Source organism: Xenopus laevis, chromosome 2L, assembly GCF_017654675.1.
Source record: "Xenopus laevis strain J_2021 chromosome 2L, Xenopus_laevis_v10.1, whole genome shotgun sequence".
Taxonomy (NCBI): Eukaryota; Metazoa; Chordata; class Amphibia; order Anura; family Pipidae; genus Xenopus; species Xenopus laevis.
The window spans coordinates 1866006-1878773 of NC_054373.1; the positions used below are offsets into that span (position 1 = coordinate 1866006).

The window sequence follows — 12768 nt, forward strand, 5'->3', positions numbered from 1 at the left end:
TGTCTGACCCCTTTGTCTTGTATTTCCTATATACTTTTCTCTTCATTCCCATTGGATTCTTTATATTTCAGCTTAGCCACAATGGGGGAATACATTGAGAACAGCAATGATTTAATGTCATTTTAAATGACTCCAATTCCTGCTTTGTGTTTTTTGCAGAACCCCTCAGTCTTTCCTAACTCTGCTGTGAGTCTTTACTGTCCCAGTCCAGAATGTAATATATTTAATCCTGGTGCCCCCACAAAGCAAATGCACCATTGAGGTGCCCCCCATCCCTGGCAAAGAGCCTGTAGCCAATTCTCTAGAACCCCATAAATGTGGCCCAGGGAAAATCTCTGAGATAAGTATCCGGGAAGTCCTCATCCTCAGCTCTTCCCTAAAATCATCTTTAAGGACTCCCCTCCTTCCTCTAACTTTGCAATTAGCAGCAATGTGTACCCCAACACATTCACCAGCCCCTCCCAATAATATGTCCCCTCCCCACATGCGGAACCCTAGCACCCAACAACAGGCATTGGGCATGTAGAGTCCAGGCACCAGATTACCTTATCCACCACCCTAATAACAGATTCCCCCATATCTACAGCCCCCCTTTCCTTCCACTTGTCCCCCCACCTGTATTAGAGACACTGCCCCTCGGGGGGGATATAATTACATATTAGGGTTCAGATATTGCTACACCTGCCGTATTAGCCCATGTGGCTGCCGCGGGTCATTCTCCTGTGAACCCCCCACCCCCTCCATGAGCATTTACAGGTAAGGGTTAAGTGCATATTATAGCTACAGATTTAGTCACTTGATCCTCATTACTGCACATGGGGAGGGGAGGGAAATGCTGTTTCGGGGGCCCCTCTGGGGACACAGAGTTGGTGCATCACACATACATACATAAGTGCCAAGGAACTGGAATTGTGGGTAATTAAAGAGCTGCACAGTGATTGGCTGGAATTGTCTGCACCATCTTTCCATCTTGTATCTTCTTATGTTTCTTCCTACTTAGATTATGTCCGGGGGTCACACGTGAGTCCTGGGGAGACAGTGACACTGAGCTGCCCGGAGAGAAGCCCTGGAGATTTCATAAGGACCATTAATTGGAAGAAAGAGAATGGATCCCACACTCTGAATTTCATTTTCAGGAATCAGTCTGCACACAACATCACCTGGACTGGGTTCAGAAATACCAACCCACCAACCCAGTCTGTACATAATAACTTTACAGACCCCAGAATATCGTTTCTAAGCCCAGAGCTGCCGCTGACCCTACAGATCCTCAGCACTCAGACTTCAGACTCGGGCAATTACAGCTGTGAAGTCACCACCAGCAGAGAAGGGGTTAAATACACACATGAGGAAGTCCTTGTATCAGGTACAATGAGTGACACTCAGCAGGGGGGTAACTAGAAGTCTATGGGCACTGCTACAGAATTTGCTCTTGTTTGTTACACACCCCCAGTCACTCCCTGTTTCTTTATCTCACCCCCAGTATTCACACATGTAGCCCCACACTCGGCTCATTGGCAATTGTTTCTAGGGTGACCTCAGTGCTGGGTGTCAGGATCATGAGTCAGAATTGGCCAGGGGGTCGTTGATCACATGACTTGTGACTGTCCCACCTGACAGCACCACCCAGATATTGTATGTCACCCCGTCAGTAAAGACTTATCCCCCACGTTTGATTGAAAGATCAGCTGTGTGTGGGATACAATGTGGTTAACCCTTTCTCTATTAAATGACTATGAAGATTTTCATTCATCCAGGTCATGGTGTATCTAATATAGGTAAATCTAAAAACAACTGGACTTGCTGAGTAATCAATGAGTAATCCTCTACCAGTACAGCCAGGGCTCAGCTGAGTAAAAGAATCCCATTGTAACACACACTATACCGGCAGTTGAGACCAATGTAACTAACTGTAGCACGTATTTGGCGGTATTTCGGTAGAACATTGCTACATGTGACTTCACACAACAGGGTCAGGGCCTTCGCCATGTGGAAGTGTTCCCTCTATGGTGTAGTGCAACTACATCCCCCAGGCTACTGTGCAGACAACAAAAGATGGGCGCCAGGAGGTTCTTGCAGTAAAACAGAAGCGGTTTATGTAACTATGCACGAGGCAAGTGACCAGAGGTTTAGTAGTCACACAGGAGCTGAGGCAATAGCACATTTCTCACACAGAGCTGCAGCCATTAGGCATTTCTCACAGAGGAAAGGTCTCCATTAGGCATTTGCAGAATTCACACACATTCCCTCCTGGAAGTTGTCAGGAAGCAGCTTGTACCCTACAGTCCCTCTTCACTGAGGTCCCTGACTGGAGGCAACACATAAAGCCTCTGGGAAGCTCCTCCCTTACTGCAAATCCTTGTTGGAGCTTCAGCTGCTCTTTCTCTCTATCCTCTCTGCCTTTCTCTCCTAGAGAGACTATGACAAGTCTGCCCTAGTATATCTGTTCCTCATTCACGGGGTTACCTGGTCCCCGACTTGGACACATGACTTCTTCTGGGCCTATTGCACTCAGTCCCCTGAGCACATCCAGCTGGAATCACATCCAGAGGCAAAAGAGGAAGAGGCCACTCCCTGCACTCACTATATAGCAGTGTAACAGGAAGTTGTCACACCTCTTAGCCAATAATGCTAAAGGTTATTCTGCTACAGGGTCTCTTACCCAATAACCCAAAGAAACAATGAGAAGATTTACTCTCTATAGGGCCAGTTAACCCTATAGGGCCCTACATAACTGTACCTTGTATTTATACAGATCCCCCCTACAGACCCCCAACAGTCTGGAGATGGATACTGGTGGCAGTGGTTCTGCTCGGTCTCCTCGTGGTCTCATTCCTTATGGTGACTGCTCTCTGCCGCAGGTACAAGGCTTTAATGGTGAATCAATTGTAAGCTCCTGAGACCAGTCCAGTCATTTAGTGGTACCCGGGCTGGATAGGGTGTGTTACTGTATAGCTTTTTGGCTCACCTTACAGGATGCTCCCTCCAACTGTCTTCTGCTGGGGATCAGCTCTGACCAATGGGTGACAGACTGGCAGGGCTGGTGGGTTTTAGTGGAGTATTTGGCTGTTTAGGTACATGAGTCTGAACAGCTAGTGCTGCACTTGTGCTTCTCCTGTATCTCTCACACCCTCTGGTCCTCATTCACAAGGTCCCAAGCTTTATATTCTTTTATCTTATATCACCTCCATATACAGTTGGATATAGTGGCAGCCATATTACTCACTGGCAGTCATGTTACTGACCCACAGTATTAATATCCCAGGCCTCTCACATTTCTGTCTCATTATTTCATTTTACTGCAACTGACACAGATTTTTCTCTACTTTTAGGGAACAGGGACACTTTCAGCAGCGCTTTATGGCAGAGCGAGTGGCATCATACAGAAATATTAATTTAGTCTCTAATTTCTGATTCAAAAAGTGCAATTGAACCAGTTCCTGCATCAACTTTGTATTTAAGAGTTAATTTCAGTTGCCCTCTATTTCCTCCCCTGCTATGAAGACCCTTCCTTATACCTGTCTACTGTATCTGCCAGTCCAGCCCTTCCATTCCCTTTATCAGCTTAGTCGCTCTTCTCTGTACTTTCTCTATTTCATTACAGTCCCTTATATATTTATATATAGTGATCTTATCCCCTTATATATTTATATTTAGTGATCATATCCCCTTATATATTTATATATAGTGATCATATCTCCTTATATATTTATATATAGTGATCATATCTCCTTATATATTTATATATAGTGATCATATCTCCTTATATATTTATATATAGTGATCATATCTCCTTATATATTTATATATAGTGATCATATCTCCTTATATATTTATATATAGTGATCATATCCCCCTTATATATTTATATATAGTGATCATATCTCCTTATATATTTATATATAGTGATCATATCCCCCTTATATATTTATATATAGTGATCATATCCCCTTATATATTTATATATAGTGATCATATCCCCTTATATATTTATATATAGTGATCATATCCCCTTATATATTTATATATAGTGATCATATCCCCCTTATATATTTATATATAGTGATCATATCCCCTTATATATTTATATATAGTGATCATATCCCCCTTATATATTTATATATAGTGATCATATCCCCTTATATATTTATATATAGTGATCATACCCCCTTATATATTTATATATAGTGATCATATCCCCCTTAACTGTCTCTTCTCCAGTTTCTCTATTTAATTAATATTTGGTCTCAGCACTGGAGCCCATGCAACTGCATATTCTGGGTGCATCAGTACCAGTGCTGTGTAAAATGGAATAAATATTGTTTAATTAATTATGTTTGTTCTTTATTTATAAAAGGTGAAGCTTTAGGAGTTCCTGAAGAAAATAAAAAGAACAGTTGAAATTGAATTTAAAAGTAAAACCGAATTTTGAATACATTATGACACTATAGTTTATGGGCACTAGGTGGCGCTCTATACAAGTCCCAATGAGACTATTGCACAATATCCAACTACCTCAGACTCCCCTGCGCAACATTAGGGGATTTTTTCTTCAGTCAATGCAACGGTTTTGCTTTTATAGTAATTCTCACGCAGCAGGTACTGAATGCTGATTTGGAAGGATTCCCGTGTGTTTCTGGATCAGTGTATTTGGCTAGATCTATAGTAATAAGTCAAATCAAGTGGACTTGCTGTATTTTTATTTTCCTTGAAGACATTTCACTAGTCATCTGACTGGCTTCTCAATATAGGACTCAGTTCATTGAAAAGGGGGACCCACCCTGAATGCCAATAGGGGTGGTATTTAGAGGAAAGACTTTATGTACAAAGTCCCTGGAACTACAGAGGGTCTAGTGTAAGGGGCAGCTTTGTGTTTCTATAACTGAGTTATAAGACAAGGCCTCAAGCTCTACTTCTGATTGGCTCATAGGTCTTGTATAGGGCTGTAGATGGTAAAAGTGGGGGTACAGATATCAGTACTGGGGTGGACTGTATAGCTAGGGACTGTGTATATATATATATATAGACAATTACAAGAGTCCTCAGCACTCAACCCATTATCAATATATTTAAGACAGAGACATTTTGTGCTACTGCTACTGAAAAATGCCTTACCCTTTAAACAAAACAGGGATTGTTTGTCCATATATTGCAAATATTTAACTGAACAACTACGTCAAAGTCATCCCATATCTGGCCAGTCCTATGCTTAATTTTCATCTGATTCATTAAGAATTCTATAGTTTCATTATACATTTTACACTGGGACTAAGTTTTACCTGCAACTTACTTGCTGCTTTCAAAGTAAAACTCCCAAATTGGCTGCCCTTTTCGTCCCTTTTATAAAATGTATAATGAAACTATAGAATTCTTAATGAATCAGATGAAAATTGAGCGTAGGACTGGCCAGATATGGGATGACTTTATTATTAAATATATTGTAATATATGGACAAACAATCCCTGTTTAAAGGGTAAGTCATTTTTCAGTAGCAGTAGCACAAAATGTCTCTGTCTTAAATATATTGATAATGGGTTGAGTGCAGAGGACTCTTGTGTTTGTCTCTATGTATTTTGTGGTTACAGCCTCATTGCACCCCCGCCTAATGGTTTTATAATTAGTGCTGAGCACAACTTTCCCTTGTTTGTTATATATATATATTTATATATATATATATATATATATATATATATATATATTGTTCATCAAGCTGGAGCAATATATAACAACCGCCTCGGTGCTGGTTAATGGTATTATGTAAGGCAAAATGCTGGAAAACCGCACTCGTAGGAATTATAAGGTGCAAAAAATAGAAAAGTTTATTACACAACGTTTCAGCTCTAATACTAGAGCCTTCCTCAGGCTGAGGAATTTTGCATATGCAAATAAGGGGCGGGGAGGGAAATCGCATGACTTTTTCTCACAAAACAAGGAAGTAAAAAATGTTTTCCCCTTCCCACACCTAATTAGCATATGCAAATTAGGGTTCGGATTCGGTATTCGGACGAATCTTTCGCGAAGGATTTGGGGGTTCGGCCGAATCCAAAATAGTGGATTCGGTGCATCCCTACTTTTCTTCTGCTGCACAATACAGGATTCACTTAGAAAAAAAGTACAGGGGACGTTCACCTTCCAAACACTTTTTTCAATTCAGTTGTTTTTAGATTGTTCCCCAGAAATAAAGACTTTTTTCAATTACTTTCCATTATTTATTTTTTACGTTTTTCCCAAAAGTAAAGTTGAATGTCGGTGTCTCTGGTGTTTGAGTCTGGCAGCTCAGTAATTCAGGGGCAGACTCTGAACTGTTACAATTTTACATTGAGTTGATCCATTTCTCAGCAGCATCTCTGGAGTATCAGTAACTATTGTATCAAGTCTAACAGCTGCCTGGAATGAAACCCAGGGATTCTGCTCAGAGGGGATAAAGATAAGATGTGTATCAACTAAATGTATCAATTTAGAACACTTTACAGGGTCGGCGACCCCCCCTCCAAGAGCTGCTTCAGAAGGAGAGAAATGACACTTTACACTTCAATATTAGAAAAACCGTCACACATAGAAAATAGAAAGTCTTGGAAAAACTCGTTATTTCTGGTGATCTATCTGATACCAACTAGTTGTTTGAAGGTGAACAACCCCTTTAAAATCCTACCAAGTGTACAACAATGCCAAGTGAACCAATTAGTCCCAGTGTATAGTAGGAATTAAAGTCTCCAGTGTACAGGATAAAAAGTAATTAAAATAAAATTGATACAAAATACCCAGGCCAATGCCTGTTCTCTAAAATTTGTTGTAAAGAAACAAATAACAATGTAACAGTAAACTATCCCTCTGAAGGAAAAGTTGAATTACCTGTCCCTGGGGTATAGTATCAAAGCGGTTTTCTTATCTGTAGAAGAACAGGAGAGAACAAAAGGGTTAAATTAACCAAGGGTAAGTACACAAGACATTTAAATGTAGACCCTTGAGGCTCCTGGATTGGAGTAAATCCAGGAGCCCTGCTCTTCACTTGTAAGTCACAACACAAGTATCATTTGTGATCTTGGTAGGGATTCCAGCTGTTAGTATAATGTAGCAAACTATTCCTATCTGTGGCTTTTTGGTAGATTTTAGCCTACAACTTATTGTTTCCCTTGTCCTTATATACGGTAACATCCAAGAATTGTATTTGTTCTGGGTCATTATGCACAGTAAACCGTATGGTTGATGGAATTTGATTCAAATCATCCATCAGACTCACCAAATCCTCTTTAGGCCCACACCACAAAAAGAATAGGTCGTCAATATAGCGCCTATAGTAACCGCCATATTGACGGAATAAGGGATGACCTAATATATGTTTGGTCTCATACATATGCATATATATATGAGTTTGCATATGAAGGTGCCACATTCGACCCCATGGCCGTCCCCAACAGCTGCAAGAAGAATTGTTTTTCAAATTTGAAATAATTTTTGTATAGTATAAATTCCAATAGAGGTAATACAAATTCTATTGGTGGGCCCTTATAGGAAGTGTTATCACACATCAACTCACGAGTTGCTTGAATTCCAGCATTGTGTGGTATACATAGTGAATAAAGTACCCCTTTTGTAAAATATAAGGATATTATAAGTTACCGAGGAGTTTCATGACCATATAAAAGTACGAGGCCGAAGGCCGAGTGTTTTTATACAGGTCATGGAACTCCGAGGTTACTTCTAATATCCTCATATTTTACAACTGGGGGTACTTTATTTATTATAATTCACAAATTTCAGTGAGTCATGTGACGGAAATGACATCAGAACTCACCGTTTATAACTGATGACATCAGAACTGACCGTTTATAAGGATATAATTTACAGGATATTCACGGCTTTTGTGTATTATAAGTATATAATACACAAAAGCCATGAATATCCTGTAAATTATATCCTTATAAACGGTGAGTTCTGATGTCATCAGTTATAAACGGTCAGTTCTGATGTCATTTCCGTCACATGACTCACTGAAACTTGTGTATTATAATAAATAAAGTACCCCCAGTTGCAAAATATGAGGATATTAGAAGTAACCTCGGAGTTCCATGACCTGCATAAAAACACTCGGCCTTCAGCCTCGTACTTTTATATGGTCATGAAACTCCTCGGTAACTTATAATATCCTTATATTTTACAAGAGGGGCTACTTTATTCACTATATAAACTATGGACATCCATAGTAACAAACAAGAAGTGCCAGTTATTTAAGCATACGCTATCAACAACCTGTAAAAAATCAGGAGTGTCTTGTAGAAAGGAGTCAATCTCAGGCACCAAGGGTTGTAATAGACTGTCCACATATTTGGATACTTTTTCTGTTAGTGAACCCACTGCAGATATTATGGGTCTCCCTGATGGTTGTGTAAGATTTTTATGTACTTTTGGTAATTTATAAATAACGGGTCTTACCGGGTACTGCACATATAATCCATCTTTAAGATCGCTTGTTATCCATCCACTTAAATAGGCATCATCATATCCTCTTGAGCTGTAATCGAAAAGTAATCGCTGGATCAAACATAAGATTTTGGTAACAGGCAGTGTCGGACAATTGCCCAAGCAGAGCCAGGCCAAGCCAGCCAGGCGCCCTAGGCAACCTGGCCGGTGGCGGCGCCAGCTTGGAGAGCATGCGTGAACTGACGGCGCGCATGCGCAGAGTGACGCTGGCGCGCACGCGCAAGTTGAGGCTGATGGGCATGCATGGAACTCCTGTGTGAGTTGGCAATACCGGGCGTGCATGCGCAGTACTCAAAAAGACCGCTATTGCGCAAGGGAGAGAGGGGTCCGGACATGGGGTAGGCGACGGAGCAGGTACGTGCCTGGCGCCCCCCCTCAGCTTTGCGCCCTAGGCACGTGCCTACTCTGCCTACCCCTTGGCCAGGCCATGTGCCCAAGTACTGATAATCTAAAACCACAATAGCTCCACCCTTGTCTGCTGGTTTCACTATAATATCAGATCTCTCCTGCAGTGTTTTCAATATAACCCTCTCCTCCTTCTTGAGATTGCCCCTATGTTGTATCGGTTCCGGAGATTGCAGGATAGTTTCATTGATTATACATGAATCAGTACGTAGGGAAGTATTATTGGTCCCCGGATCAAATTCACTTTGGGGTTTAAACTTCCTATTATGGCCCCCCTCAGTGGCTATAGCCATGTTCTTATGTTAAAAAAAGTGGGCTACATATATCTTTACTGGGGTAGAATGTATAGCTAGGGACTGTATAGATATAGAAAGTGGGGTACAGATATCATAACTGGAGTAGACTGTATAGATAGAGAAAGTGGGGGTACAGACGGGAGTGATGTTAGTGACACAATGTCTTGATTCTGGGGAATAAAAGCCGCAAGCAACGTGGGTTCCAGGTCACACAAAAATACGAAAATAGAAACAAGAAATAGGTCCCTCGAGGTTTGTACATCACAGAAGTTGCTAAGTTAACTGTTATTGTAGCAGTGCAGCTAAAATAGAAAAAGGGGAACCAACAGCTAAATTATGTATAAATAACTTCCCAGAATTCTGTTTCAGGAATAATTATATGGGGGTGGGCCACGTCAGCTCATTACATACTGTACATCAGCTCATACATAAATATATCCAGACTGTAGGTGCACTAGTGCAATAAATGTATTAAATGTTACTGTATTTTCTACAATGAGTAATGCTCTTACACAGCAGTAGTACAGAAGGTTACCCCAAACCTTTGTTAATCACAAAATCGAGACAAAATGAATGGGAGCAGGGGTGGAACATTGGCTCAGGAGATTCCGTGGGGAGAAACAGCAGTGCAGAAGGATTTCAGGTCTGGAGGTTGGCTGCTGTCAGAGCAATCACATTACAGAGCACGGATGAATGTCTGTGTATTTAAACCAGAATTTGCCTCTTGTGTAGAGAGGGCGGTTGCTCTGCGTGTTCTTGCAATTTCACTAGATAAGTGCATGGGGGAGGCATCAGGATGCAGCTGACCCAGAAGCCATGTAGCTGCCCCGGAAATGCTATCAGGGTGCAGTCGCTTCCCAAATACACTGATTATTCAGTTCTGTATCAGACCTGACCAGAGCTGATCTCTTTATGGGATAGCAACAAAAAATGAATGAATGAAAAAAGAATTGTGTATCGGGAGATATATTAAATTCTTTCTCTTTAAAAAAAGGCACTTGCCTAGGGTGACCCCTTTCCCCTCTTTCATTCATTCTTGCTCTAGAACCATTATTTTAAAATATTGACATTATTTCAAGGGATAGAGTTTAGTAAAGTTATCCGTCTCTGCTGATAATTAAAGATCCAAAACAATCCATATCAGTTATATGTCTTTTGGCTCTCCATTTACCATAAATCCAGAAAAATCAGAGATTATGTAAATATATTTGGTTACATTTCGCTGAACTGGATCAATCTTCCACTGAAGGTAGAGTTTCAAGGTTAAGGTTTCGCAAAATGTTAATTTTTCCGAAGTTCATTTTGCCAAGTTCATTCATAAAAATACTAAGGTTGGATTCTTACTAAATTCCTTTTGGAAAGGTGAAAAAAAAATTGAGGATTTGGTAAATTGGCAGATTCAAAGATTGAGTTATATTTAGATGCAAAAGTGTCTATAATAGCGTTGATTCATAGACCATGGAAAGTGTAGGCTGAGGAGATGAAACAGAACCTACTCTATAGAGACCGAGAACTGCCTGGAAATTATTATCTCAATGTCATTAATCAAACGGACAGTTTACGCCTTTTCTTCCATTACAAAATAATTCAGCTTTTGCTGCTTTTATTGTAACTTCCTGGAAAGAAAAAGGAGTACATATTCTAAAACATATATTTGAGGAAAATAATGGAGATTAAAGGAGTTGTTCAAGTTTCAGTTAACTGTTAGTATCAGGCCCGGACTGGCAATCTGTGGGTTCTGGCAATTGCAAGCGGGGCTGCTGTAAGTTGCCATAGACAGTCACTATATATTGGGCTGGTCTGGGGCTGCTTGGGCCTCTGTGTACTTGGAATGCCATGGCCTACTGTGAATCCCAGTCCGGACCTGGTTAGTATGATGTAGAGAGTGGTATTCTGAGACAATTTGCAATTGGTTTTAATTTTTTAACATATATGGTTATTTAATTTCTTATTCAGCAGCTCTCCAGTTTGCAATTTCAGCAATCTGGTTGCTAGGGTACAAATTACCCTAGCAACCACACACTAATTTGAATTAAATGCTGGATTATGAATAGAGGAGGTCCTGAATAGATAGACGAGTAATAAAAAGTAGCAATAACAATAAGGGGCAGATGTATCAAGGGTCGAATATCGAGGGTTAATTTACTTCGACTATCGAATAGTCAAACGATTTTTAGTTCAAATCGTTCGATTCGTAGTCGAAGGTTGAAGTAGCCAATTCGATGGTCGAAGTAGCCAAAAAAAACACTCAAAATTCGAACTATTTTTCCTCTATTCCTTCACTCGAACTTAGTGAATGGGCCCCTAAATGTGTAGCCTTACAGAGCATTTGTTTTTAAATGGGGTCAGTGACCCCCATTTGAAAGCTGGAAAGAGTCAGAAGAAGAAAAATTCAAATTGAATAGTTGCTTAGAATTGGCCATTCTATAGCATACTAATAGTTAACTTAAAGGTGCATCACCCCTTTAACATGGCAATCTCTTTCACTGAAATTCTCCTTACCAGATGATGATAGGCTGGCTTACCATCAACAATGACATTATCATAATGTTAAATTGATCTCTCTAGAGCAAATCCCTGTTACAAGGATACTTAACGCTTTAATCATTAATCCATTTCTTGTCAATGTTACATACTGAACAAGGAAGTTGTGGGTAAATCCAAATACAATATATCTAGCCAATGATCTTATCTTAATACAATAATCTCTAATAACTATTTATTTACCTCCATGAAAGCTGACAACAAATCTAATTAATACTGCGATAAGGCAAGAACAATATTGTAGGTTCATACATTTAGCATATGAGACATTTTAGTATAATAAACCTACCTCCAGGCATAATGTTTTCTGCTCCAAACATAAGAATCCCGACCTTTTTCATTGCACTTGGTCTTTGTCCTAAAATAGAAAAAAACATGGTCAGAAATAATAAAAAAGAGACAGAAATACTTTGTATATTATGATTTAAAGTGTTTGTCGAGGGTTCCTGGGAATATAAGTGAATCATTCAAATTGTTTGGGGGGGATAAAGGACAACCTAACCCAGTTCCACTGCTATTTGCTGCAGTGAGAAGATCTATCTATAAATTATCAGCCCCTCCACTTTATTGACATGTTTGTTTATTCATTAAAATGTCGTTTTAATTTGTGATGTTAAGTTATTAATGGAAACATTTTGTGGAATGCTGTGTATCTAATTTATCTAATGAGTCAAATCTATGCCAGAGCTCATGATGCTGTTTTGTTTTTTTATTTTATTTTACTGACACAGTTATTATATGTGAGAGCAGAGTATGGTCTTAGTTTCAGAAGTGAAATAATAGCAGTGGCATAACTACCATACAGTTGGGGGGACAGTAAATAAGTGATCACCACATTATAGACCCACCACTGACAGCACAATCCCCACCCCTGGTGTCACCCATTCTTTCTATGTGATATAACTGCACCCCCCACAACTGGACTCCAAGCAGACGGAAAGTGGCAACCCCTAATGTCCATGCAGTTCCATTCAACTCCCATTAATCCTTCCCACCTTCCAGTTTATCCAGAGGAAGAGAAAAAAAGTTCAGGATTGAGCTG

General features: G+C 40.0%; 1 long non-coding RNA gene across 1 annotated transcript; it reads right to left on the reverse strand.

Moving 5' to 3' along the window:
* Positions 1-6621: 6621 nt before the first annotated feature.
* LOC121393128 lies at positions 6622-12086 on the reverse strand. Its single transcript, XR_005965222.1, has 3 exons — positions 12016-12086; positions 8434-8512; positions 6622-6889 (listed from the first exon to the last, which is right to left on the reverse strand). It is a non-coding gene; the product is annotated as an uncharacterized LOC121393128 (long non-coding RNA).
* Between the last annotated feature and the right edge of the window lie 682 nt (positions 12087-12768).